A 12,073-nucleotide genomic window follows, 5' to 3' on the forward strand; every position below is an offset into this window, starting at 1 on the left:
TTATAGCTTCTTCGGCAGTAAAATTTTCTCCAAAACTCAGTAGGCCTCTAATTCACTTGCTTCCAGTTCTATATATCAATAATTACACTTGAACTTTTAAAAAAATATAATAAAAAATGCTTATTTCCTCACCTTCTTAGCACATGCCTCTAGCTTTTAATTTACTGAGGCTGTTGGCTCTAGTGAGAAGACCATACTTTAAAAAACAACAACAACTTTGCTCTGAAAGGTCTTATTGGTAAAATTGCTAATAAAAGCCCTTTTAAATCCCAACCCCTGTGGTTTTGGTGGTCTCAAAGCCAGCTTTTCCCGCAGTGCAAGGCCCTGCATTTCTGCACTATTTCTATTCCCTTTTAGTTCTGTGTGTGCACCAGCCAATTCTCTCTGAAATCACTCCTTTCAAATATTAGACCCCTTGTCAAATCTAGCTATGAAAAGCACCAAGAAAACTCCAAAGGTTATGTTTTTCAGTGTTTTTCCTTGGAGTTTCCAGCTCAGAACCCATATCCTCTGGTACCAAGGAAATTTCCTCAGATGACAGTTTTACCAAATATTTTGTTCCTAAAAACATGGTACTCCATGATGTTTTCCATCACTGTATACCATCAATCACTAAATCAAAGCTACATATTTCAGGTTTTGATGTGTGTCTTAGTCAATTTGGGTTGCTGTGACAAAATACCATAGACTGGTTGGCTTACAAACAACAGAAATTTATTTCTCTCTGTTCTAGAGGATGGAAGTCTAAGATCAAGGTGCCAGCATGGTCAAGTTCTGGGGAGACCCTCTTCTAGGTTGTAGATTTCTGACCTCATCATGGTCTCAGATGGCAGAGTGCAGAGAGAGGAAGGGAGTGCTCTCATAACTCTTGTAAGGGCACTAATCCCATTCATGAGAGCTCTCCCTTCATGGCCTCATCTAATCCTAAATACTTCCCAAAGGTCACACTCCCTAAAACTATCATATTGGAGGTAGAGTTTTGACACATGAATTTTGGGGGGGCATCAGCATTCAGTCCAGTGTAACAATGTGTAACACTCCACTTCTGACAATAATTCTGACATTAGTCAAGGTAATTCTTGCTTATATTGAGCTTACACATTAACCCTGCAAACAAGCTTTATTAACATAACAAAGCTTTGTTACTTGTGCTACATGTCCAACAAAGGTGTTCATCACACACCATTCCATGGTGGCATAGCAGAGGAAGAAAATTGAATCATACCAGGTGCAAAAGGTGGAGGAGTTAATGGAAATTCCATGAGCACCTCCACTTTCATCACATTGGTATAAGACACATCAACATCTTTAAAATGACATGTGACATAGTTTAGACCCTTCTATAGCACATCAGCTGTATATTTTTTGGGTTTTTTCAGTACAAATTGCTTCTCCTACGTCAATTGGATGATATTGAAAATTTTACACAAGACCATCACTGATAATGAGAACAGAGAACTGCAGTGACAGTCTCTGTGAAGTGGGTGTCTGATTTTCAGGGAGTAGCGAACTCACCATCAGGGCTTATTCCTGATTCTTTATCAAGGTTTACAAAGCTTGTATTGACATTTCCCACATCATCTCCCACACCATTTTTGAGAGATGATATTCAAAATAACAATCATTTCAGCATAGATATCAGCCAACGAGAACAGATGTGGCCCTATCAGAATGGATGCTAGTGGTAAACAATTGCTATGCTTACACAGTGCGTACCAGTAGGTAAGATCCTGGCTGTCCCTCCAAGCATGATCAGCATTTGCCAACATGCCAAACTTTAGTTTACCCCTTGGCTTTGCACAAGCTGTGCGTTGCCTGGAATTCTATTCTTTATCTGGAGAAACCCCCTGGTCCCCTTTCAAGTGTACATACAAATATGATTTCTTTGGGGAGGATTCACAAATGCCTCTTCCAACTCTTCATTTCCTCCTCCTGTGTTTTCCAGCATGCTGCATCCACATTCTATTATATTAATCATTACACCATGCTATCACTAATAATGTTTGCAGGTTGTCACCCTTACTAGGCTTTGAGTTCCTCTAAAAATAATAACAAAAATAATGATAGTTTATATTTATTATGTCCAGGCACTATTTTAAGTGCTTTATATGCATGATAAATTTAGTCCTCAATAGAACTCCATTATTACCTCCATTTTGCAGATGAGGAAACTAAGCTACAGTGAAGTAAATCTACTTGTCCAAGGTTAATTTTGTCATCCCAAGCACCTAGAATAGCTTTGCACACACAAGGTTATTGAGAAATGGGAGGATTCCTACTGCCTTTATACTTTTGCTCTATTTCCCCCCTTTTATTATATGAACTCTCTACATCCCATTCTCACGTCTCCCTCCCTGCATGAGACAACTAACACCTGTGACCCACCCAGATCTTCCCAATCAGAAACTCTTGCTGCAAGTTCCATCCTTATTATTCAAGTTGTTTCAATTATTCTCGGTTTCAATCTTGTGGTCTGGCTTTCCCCATGAAACTCTTTTAGCACAAAAACTATGTCTTCTATATATTTTGAAGACTCCTTATCACAGAGCTCCCCAGAAACCAGGGGTTCCAAACATTGCTTGTTAACTGGGCTATTAGTGAGGAGTAATTGGAACTTCTGCTGTTTTTGTTTGGGGTAGCAGCGATATTAAACATCTTATTCCCTATGCAGAACTCATGGTCACAGTAGAATTTTGTACAAGCTGGAAAACATATAGCAATGGGTTTTGTACCTCCCTGTGCCCCATCCCTGTCTCTTTAAAAGTAATATTGGGGGTAGGACCCTGGGGTTCACACAGAGGGGCGGCAGATACACCCCCATAATACAAATCACTGTTTGATATGCTGGAAGAAGATTCTGGAAAATCTGATAATCATTTGAACTTCAAAAGAGAATACTGAGTGTGGATATATGAATTAAGATTAGGTACAATCTGTAAAAAAATAAACAAGCCTATTAACAGTGGCTTAAAAAATAGTATATATAGTGTATATTTTCCTTGACATTTACAAATTTTGGATATAAGTAAATCCCACAATTATAGTATGATGGTCTATAGTGTCAAGGACTCAAGATTTTTCTGTTTTCTTGTTCTGTTGTATGTGGATGCGATTCACAAGGTCCAGGATGGTTATGGGAACTGTGGGAGCTCTCGTTTTTCCTATAGCATTCCAGCTAGCATGCAAGAGGACAAGTCAAAAGACACACCAGGAATGGGCGCACACTTCTTTCAGTTACATCTCATAGACTGAACTTGGTCACATGGCCACCTAACCACAAGGGAGGCTGGGAAATGTAGTCTTTATCCAGGAAGTTATCTGTCCAGCTAAATTGGGGATTCTATTCCTGAGGAAGAAGGCGAAAACAGAGATTAAGGGAAAAAAAGTGAGATTTTTGATTCAACAGGAAAAGCATCTCTTTTTGCTCAAGGCTGATTGTGTCATTTGCCACCTGAAAATGTGGCTGTATCTCATACAAATGTGATTAAAGTACAACAGAGCTGTATCTCAAGCTTCCTTCTTGTAAGTGTTAACAAATCAACCTGTTATAAATATTTTGTTGGTCTTTGCTTCATTTTCTAGCAAGATACATTCAAAAATATGCGATTTAAGTGAACTGAAAAAAATCAAATTTTAAAGTAGATTGGTGATTTGTCCCGTAATTGATAAAAAGACTGAATTAATGCCCTAGTTTTTTAGCCATTCAAATGCCTCTGCTATGATACACTCTCAAATGATTTGGATCTTCTTTTATTTAATCTATTTTCAAGTGGGACAAGTAAATGTATATATTCTCTTGAGTTTCACAATGAGACTAGTGTTATTATACTGAACTATGAGGATTATTATCTATTTTCGATATGTTACAGCCTCCATCTGCATTTCTAATAATGTCTTCAACGCAAATCTTCCTTTCTTTCCAAAGCAAAAATTGGCACTTAAATGCCACTACATATGTCCTCGCAAATACCTATAGGGATAGCATATCTAGACTCAGGCAGACTCTAGTCATTGACTTGTAAGGAACATGTGCATAAAATTTTATCAATCACTTCTCTATCCCAGCAGGACAGATGGCTTTTATCACCATCCTCCCAATGGCCCTTGAAGCAGTGCTGGGGGCGGGTCCTTGGATTTTGTACAGAGAGGTGGCATATATATCCTCACAATGGAAACTGATCAGCTGGTCTCCTCCTAAGCTCCCAGAAAGATTTAGACGACACTAACATGCTACCAGAGGCATGAGAATCCGTGACAGACGCAAATTCCAGAAGATTTCACAAGTGTCTTTATTAAGCTCCTACTCTTGTAGAGACTCTTCCTTGCTTTCCGGGCACTGTGTTAAATGGCTAAAATACATTATCCTAAGTCATTACAACAATCTTAAAAGACAGGCATTGTTACTTATCCTTTAGAGATGAAGAAATGATGACTCAGAGAGGCTAGGCAAATTTCCTAAACCTACAGACATAGTAAGGAATAGAGTCTTTCATTCTCTTCAAGCCTATCCACCACATATCCTACGGATTCTCGCACCGAGAAAATACAAAAGAGGAATGCATTTGACTTTCTAACTTAACTGATTATATAACTATTTTTCTGTAATAACAATTCTCAACTTTTTTGCGCACAAACCTGTCATTACATGTGAAATTATTATTATTCACCTTCTTTCATGGGACTTGCTAGCTATTTATTATCAGTTATATAAACAGTACTTCTTAGAGCCATTATACATACTATACAGTATTTGTTTTTAAAAACTAGGCATGTCAGTGGGAAGAAATATGTGGCCCTGAAACTTAGAGTGAGAACGTGACGTTAATGCATTTGAAAGAGCAAAGAGACATACATAACCATATGTTCATAATGATCCAATGATGACCTAGAGATGATGAGGAGTGAAATACACTTTTCTAATTTCCATATGTTCTAGGATGAGCATGTATTAAATTAATAATTGGAGAAAATAAAATGCATCATTTAAAAAGATGAGGACCTAGAAGTAAATTTATTATGGACATCTAAGCGTTTACAAAAGCTTCCAGAAATTCATGGTATTATGAAATAAGAAAGTTGGACGGAATCTCAGCCATTATCCAGCAGGCTCTTTGCCCGTCAGCTTGACAATTTTTCTGACCATTTATTTGACTTCTAGTAGATCCAAGGTCTTGCTTATCCCAACAGATAGTGTGTATAAGAGAATAGGAAAGTGCAAGAAGCTAGGATTTCAGGGTGCACTTAAAAAGTCACCTCCCCAGGAAACCAGGCAGAAAGCAGACAAAGTAAGAATTACCAGCTTCACTGTCAGAGAGTTAGGGAGAATGAATCCTGGATTCAAGAACCAGAGTAGAGGGAGTCAGGAGTCTGGGAATTACAGATGCTCCTTGTAACGGATCCTAGCAAAAAGAAATGATCGTTTTATGAGCTTGGGCATCTCAAAAAAAAAAAATAGACTGGGAGAATTTTCTTGGGAAACAGAGATACAGCAAAATGCACCAGGATGTGTGTTTTTCTGTGAGTTCACTCAGCTGGTTTGTGTTCTTTCCCAGATCTCTGTGTGAGGCGAGATGGAGTTAGTTCACAGACTTGTGTGACTTTGGACAGATCACTTCACCTTCTGGACCTCTTCTCTTATTTTGGAAATAATCAGCCAGATCCATCTAGAAGATCTTTTCCATTCTGGCAGGTGTAAGGTGATATCTTACTTTGGTTTTGATTTGCAATTCCCTGATGATTAACGATGTTGAACATCTTTTCATGTGTCTGTTTGCCATCTATATGTCTTCTCTGGTAAAGAGTCTATTTAAGTCTTCTGCCCATCTTTTAATCAAATGGTTTGTTTTTTTGTTATTCAGTTATATGAGTTCTTTATATACTCTGGAAGTTAACCCGTTATTGGATATATGATTTGCAGATGTCTTCTCCCATTCGGTAGATTGCCTTTTTGTCTTGTTGATGGTTTCCTTTGTTGTGTAAATTTTTGATGTGGAGAAAAGGGAACCCTCATGCACTGTTGGTGTGAATGTAAATTGGTGCAGCCATTATGGAAAACAGTATGGAGGTTCCTCAAAAAAATTAAAAATAGAGCTACCCTATTACCCAGCAATTCCACTACTGAGTATCTATCCAAGGAAGACAAAAACACTAATTCAAAAAGACATATGCAACCCTATGTTCACTGCAGCATTATTTAAAATAGCCAAGATATGGAAACAACCTAAGTGTCCACTGAGGGATGATGGATAAAGGAGATGTGGTGTATGTATAATGGAATACTATTCAGCCATTAAAAAGAATGAAATTTTGCCATTTGCAACAACATGGATGGACCTTGAGGGTATTATGCTAAGTGAAATAATTAAGATGGAGAAATGAATACCACATGATTTCACTTATATGTGAAATCTAAAATCAAAGCAAAACCCAGGCTCATAGATACAGAGAACAAATTGGTGGTTGCCAGAGGGAAGGTGAGTTAGTGGATGCGTGGTGAAATGGGTGAAGGAAATAAAGAAGTACAAACTTCCAGATATAAAATAAATAAGTCATGGAGATGTAATGTACAGCATGGGGAATATCAGTCATATCGTGTTAACTTCGTAAGGTGACACACAATAACCAAACTTACTGTGGTGACCATTTTGCAAGGTATACAAATGTCAAATCATTATGTTGGAAACCTGAAACCAATACAATACTGTATGTCAATTATACTTCAAAAAAGAGTCCTTTCTAAACATTTTATGCCATAAGCCCACTGTTTCACTCCCGAAGCTTCTTTCCTACATATCACATTGAGGAATGCTTTGTGTCATGGGAAAGCACTCACTCTTCCCTTGAGAAACCCTCTATGTAGCATCGCTCATTCTGACCAAGCTAAATCCTGTCTGTATTCAACTTAAAAATATAAGCGCCATCAAGTGAAATTATAGATGTCTCTCTGTCTGGTGACAGTGGCTGTTTCTGGCAGAAGGTGGCTGGGTTCCACAAAGCAAAAGAAAATATCTGAGAATCCACTGGGTGGAGGGGCCAACTGCTCCTGGGACATTGCTTTACGGCTTTTCTCAGTGGCTTGCACAGTGAAAGGAAACCTCTAGCAATTCATAGGATAAGACGGGAAGATAATTATGGTGACTAAAATAGCACAAGGCTGAGCTGACGATTTGGAGGATGGTGCCCATTCAAAGTGAAAGGGAGGAAAAAGACACTGGCTAGAAAGAGTAGGGAGGCAGTTTCCTTGAAAGACCTGAAAATGAGCAGCAGGGAAGATAAAAGGATAGGGGCTGGGCACAATAGCATATTCTTCTCTAAACCATCTAATTCTCCTGCTCTGTATTCATCACTGTCAGGCTCTGCAGAGCCCTCAATGAGGGCTTTATGTTGAGCCTCATTATCGGCTCAAAGATAGAGGGCACGCCATGCAAATGAAGGCAAACCCACAGATAGGCGGTTAAAATACTGCAATTTGTCAGCATTTAGATAAACAAATGAAGGGCATACTGTGTGTGTGGGAGGTGGACCCCTGGGAGCTTTCAGGGTATTTTGACACTTGTTGTGAGAAATATCTGTAAGGTCCCTACATTGGCTCCCTCCTTATCATTTAAAGGGAGGAAAAAGAGTTGCTAATTTACTTATGACTAAGATAGTTGGGAGGCTGGGGGAATCTCTGCTTTCATCTGTTGGTACTTAGGTTGTTGATTAATGTCTTTCTCATTCGGCTCAGGTTTCCTTTCTGTGTGCTGCTCACACAGCTTCTAGTAGGAGGGAACTTTTAAGTCTCTAGGAGTGGTTTCAGGGAGAAAACTCACACACACACACACACCAACAGCTAATAAACTTGTTAGTAAAGTGAAGCTTATGGCCAACCATAGGAATGTGGAAACATTCTCACGGCAAGAAGGTGATGAAGTAAAGAGTTTAGAACTGTCTTTCAAAGAGCATTGCTTTGATTCTCCCAGGAACTTTGTCCTGTTGATTACAGAAAAATAAAATGATCTATGTTAATTGTTCAGAGCTTACAGCCTGTGCCCCTTCTGTCAGCTGGAAGGGAAAGCCCGTCAAAGCAAGGCAGAGAGTTGGGGACAAAGCTGCCTTTGGTGATCTAGTCTATTCTCCAGTTTCTTAAAGGACTTTTAATGATGCTCTGGTGACAGCACCTTAGAAATCAGATCGAATCAATTGTAGCACATTTTCAAAAGCAAGATTATGCAACAATGGGGTCGCCATCCTCTCTCTGAGCACGCCTGGCCACAAGGCCGCCTGCCTAAGCTGATCCACAGCTGTTGCCCAGCCTAAAGCTGTCAAGGCGCATCCCCACCCCGCCCCACCCCAGAGCCAAACCTTGTTGGCATGAGCTCCCCATCCATCTCAATCCCTCCCACAAAACAAGAGCCACTAAAATCTCATTTGTGCCTCTTTGCCACTCAGGCCTCCACACAACTCTTTCTGTTCTTTGGAGGAGAATGATGTGGACTTAATTAAGTGTGGTAACTTATGTGTAAGGCTGTATTGATGGAGGAAATGTGGTACAGATGTGGTGTGAAATGATGGTGAATTACTCTTGTGAAGAATACAAATCAGGGTGAGTGCCCATTATCTGAGGCCAAAAGAAGTTACTGGGCACTCAATTATCGCCTTCTTTGTTACTGCAGCGCACCAGATGGTTACAACACTGAAGAGTTTTCTATTATCATAACATTTTCCTAGAGTGCCTTTTCTTCTTCTCCAATTCACCGTAAGATGATTACCTTCTTATGGGGAGTTGATTGTTGGGAAGGGTGCTAGGGGGTCACGCACCGATTCCATGGGGAGTAACAGAAAAGAGGCAGTGGGCAGTGTCTCTAGCACAAGAGCCTGTTGATAGACTCTGCTGGGATTCAGGCCACCCCATAATAACTCAAGTGAAATGATTTCTTGGTTCACTCCTCCCTCTGAATCCACCACACCCCTTCTGCCCCCAAGTCCAGAAGACAGTGTTCGAGTGTGACCGGCTGCTCTGCCTTCTGTCAAAGCATTTCCAGCCAAGTGAGCAGTTTTTCTTTTAAGGAACTGAGTGCTCCTCAACAAAATTAATTCCTGCTCGTTGGCAGCATTGAGGCGCCAGGTGAGGACAAAAGTAAACGAGCTTGTGAATATAGGGCTAGTCATTAACTCAGGGCACCCAACTCTATAATCTGCCCATCTCTCCCCGGCCCCAGAGAGGGGGGAAAAACAACAGTTCTATGGTAAATAAATAAAACTTCACACCGTGGAAATCTCTGAAGCAGCAAGCCCCCTGAGGCTCACAGAACTTGAGAGGATTGGAATGATCCCAGGCTCTGAAGACTCTTCCTTACAAAAGAAAGACAAAATAGGGACACGTCAAAACCACAGCTTACTCTTTTCTTCATTGCTGGATCACCATTTGGAGAAAGTGAATTTCCAGGGAATTCTAGGTAGGGCTTCCAGACGTGGATTCCAGATCGGTTGACTCCAGAACCGTAGGAGGATGGGAGAATATCTCATCATTTCTTCCCCATCAGCCTATGCTATGGGTTCCCATTGTCTCTCTTCTGCTCCTTTAAAAACACCCCTCTCTCTGCAGAGTTATCCTATAGAGAGATCTCATATTCTATGTGTAAAGAGCCAAGGACCCTACAGACCTCTCTCTGAAGTTAACTGTTGTTATGGTTGCATCTGTTTCCTAAACACAATGATGGCGCTATGCGGAGTACTGCCTTTATGACTTTGCTGCTTGAGACAAAAGCACAGCCCTAGTGGTGTCTGCTTGAAACCTGATCATGTGGTTTTCAAGGCTGGTACCCACATCCTACTTTGAGGTTAGCCAAATAAAACTATATTTTGGTTTGGTGCTGCTAGCACTGAGGAAATGATGGGTATGATCTCTGGTTCAGAGTTTATGTTTATTTAAACTGCGGCCACCGTGAGACACACGTCCATTTTCTGTGACTGAACCAAAACCTCCCCTTTCTCCACCTCTCCTACTGCTTGTAAAGGAAACATTTGCCCCTCTCATCCTCATAAGAGTTTTCCTATTGAAAGCTAAAAACGCCATGCTGTTGTTGGCTCATCAAAAGAAATCAAATTGATGTCGTTATAGCCTAGAAAGTCAACACTGAACACCGAAGGCTATTTATTATTCACAAATACATAAAGCCACTGACATATATTGCGGAGATCCAATTTCAGCCTTGTCTTTCCTTTAATAAATGAAACAAGCTGTACTAGCAAATGAATAATCAAGTGGTGATAACATCTGGTTCTCTAAGCATGCAGCAGAAAGATCCATTTTTCTGTAACAACCACCACCAAAAGGAGCTCATCAGAATCCCCAAACCTGATTTTGGCTGCAACTATAAAAGAATGTATGTGCATGATCTTAGGCCCTGTTACCTCGTTTTCATAGTCACATGTATCTTTCACTTAATTCCAGAGAGGAATCTAAATATCTTTGGATATCTTTCGTGTGAAATATACCCAATCACCTTGCATAATCTACCAAAGAAAAGAAGTTAGTCCAAAGAAAGCTAAGAATTAAAGATTGCACTGACTACTATTGCTAGATAAATTCTTGAGATTGCAGCCTGAGATACATGTAATTCTGTTCTCTATTGTAGCTATAATCTTTATTGTATATAAAAGTAAGAGATTTTCAAAACTTGCAATAAGAGAAGAATGTTCTGTGCCGCTCAACAGACCCAGGATTTTCACTTTTCAACAGGTGGTTAGCATCTCGAATATCATCCCTTTTCTTTATTTTTTGAATTCAGTAATGGGTGGCACAAGAGACCTATTTGCTACTAACATATACTTATAACAGAGATCCAGGGATCTAGAATTGTGACAAAGACATGACGTAGCAATAGGCCAGTGACAAGCTTCAGCTGTGGCTGCATACTGAAAAGACCACAGGCAATATTGTGAAGTCAACTAAGAATTCTCAAACATACTCTCTACATCTTAAATTTTTGAGCTATTTATTATTCAAGGAAAAAGTCATAAATGTCTCCACATCTTCTGTAATAGATTAGATTTTTGTTCACAAATATTCACTCCCTTCCCCTCACTTCCATGGCAATAATATCCTCGCCGCACTGATATTGGTTTTGCCGTGTCATTTACTTTGGCCAATAGGATATTAACAGACGTGACATAGCAAATGCTTGAAATGTGCATCTCTGTTTCCCCTTGTTTACTTATGCCTCAGCCAACATCATGAGAAGAGCATGCCCAGGCTTACTCACTAGTTGCTAGAAGAGAAGAGACACATGCAACAGACCTGAATTGTGCTAGCCACATCCAGCCATATCAACCAACTGCAAGCCAATCCCAGTTGTGTGAACAAGTCAAGCCAATATCTGTAGTGCTGCCCTGCTGAGCCCAGCCAACCTGCAGACACATGAGCAACAAATGCTTATTTTTTTGTAGGTCACTGAGATTTTGTGGTTGTTACACAGATTATTTTAGCAATAGGTAACTGATACACCATCTTGGAAATGTTCTTATCGTTAGAGTAAATAATTTAGTGCTGTAGTTGTCAACCTCAGCTTAACAGAGATTTTGATTTAATTAAATTGATCTAATTAGGACCAATGCATCAGTATTTTAAAAAGCTGTGCAAGTGATTCTAATACACAGCCAGGATTGAGAGTCATTGAAACATAAGAAGAAGTGATCATATACAAGGAGATTTCATTGGCAGTGGGATGCAAAAGCAGAAGCTGTGACTCTTGACAGATTTATGGGAAGAAGATAATCCGTGTACTTGCCCAGAGTGTATTTCAACCCTGACTGTACATTGGAATCAGGTGGAGAACTTTAAAAACTACCGCAGGGGCCAGCCCTGTGGCCGAGTGGTTAAGTTCCTGCGCTGCACTTCAGTGGCCCAGGGTTTCACAGGTTCGGATCCTGTGCACGGACATGGCACCACTCGCCAGGCCATGCTGAGATGGCGTCCCACATACCACAACTAGAAGGACCCACAACTAAAATATGCAACTGTGTACTGGGGAGACTTGGGGAGAAAAAGCAGGATAAAAAAGATTGGCAACAGTTGTTAGCTCAGGTGCCA

The sequence above is a fragment of the Equus asinus genome, chromosome 15 (assembly GCF_041296235.1).
Source record: "Equus asinus isolate D_3611 breed Donkey chromosome 15, EquAss-T2T_v2, whole genome shotgun sequence".
Lineage (NCBI taxonomy): Eukaryota > Metazoa > Chordata > Mammalia > Perissodactyla > Equidae > Equus > Equus asinus.